The following is a 586-nucleotide window of genomic DNA, read 5'->3' as shown; positions in this document are numbered from 1 at the left end:
TTCTGGGGGGGGGGGCAACAGTGGAAGTCCTGGCCCCACTGCTGGACTTCCTGACGGCATCTGGTATATTTGGCCACTGTGTGACACAGAGTGTTTAACTGGATGGGCCATTGGTCTGATCCAACATTGGCTTCTCTTATGTTCTTATAAGAGGAAATTGGATAAACATATGGGAGCAGAGGTCCATCAGTGGCTCTTAGCCACAGGGTATAGATAGGAACTCTCAGGCTGGGGCAAGGGATGCTCTGTCTTCTTGGTGCTTGAGGGGGGGGGACAGTTGGAGGGCTTCTTCTGCCCTGGCCCCACTGGTGGACCTCCTGATGGCGCCTGGTATTTCTGGCCACTGTGTGACACAGCGTGTTGGACTGGATGGGCCTTTGGCCTGATCCAACATTTGCGTCTCTTATGTTCTTATGTTCTCAGCGCCAGGCGGCTTTCCCCACCGAAAGGCGGCGGACGGTCCCGACTTGGAGAAGAAAGGGCGAAGGAGCTGCGGGCGGCACGGCTCATTAGTACGCCCGCCCTGAGGGTCGCCCCGATAACTATTCATTGCCACCGTTACTATCCACGGTTACTATCCCCCCCC

The sequence above is a fragment of the Gekko japonicus genome, unplaced genomic scaffold (assembly GCF_001447785.1).
Source record: "Gekko japonicus isolate JY-2015 unplaced genomic scaffold, Gekko_japonicus_V1.1 scaffold543, whole genome shotgun sequence".
Lineage (NCBI taxonomy): Eukaryota > Metazoa > Chordata > Lepidosauria > Squamata > Gekkonidae > Gekko > Gekko japonicus.
This window is presented reverse-complemented; position numbering follows the sequence as displayed.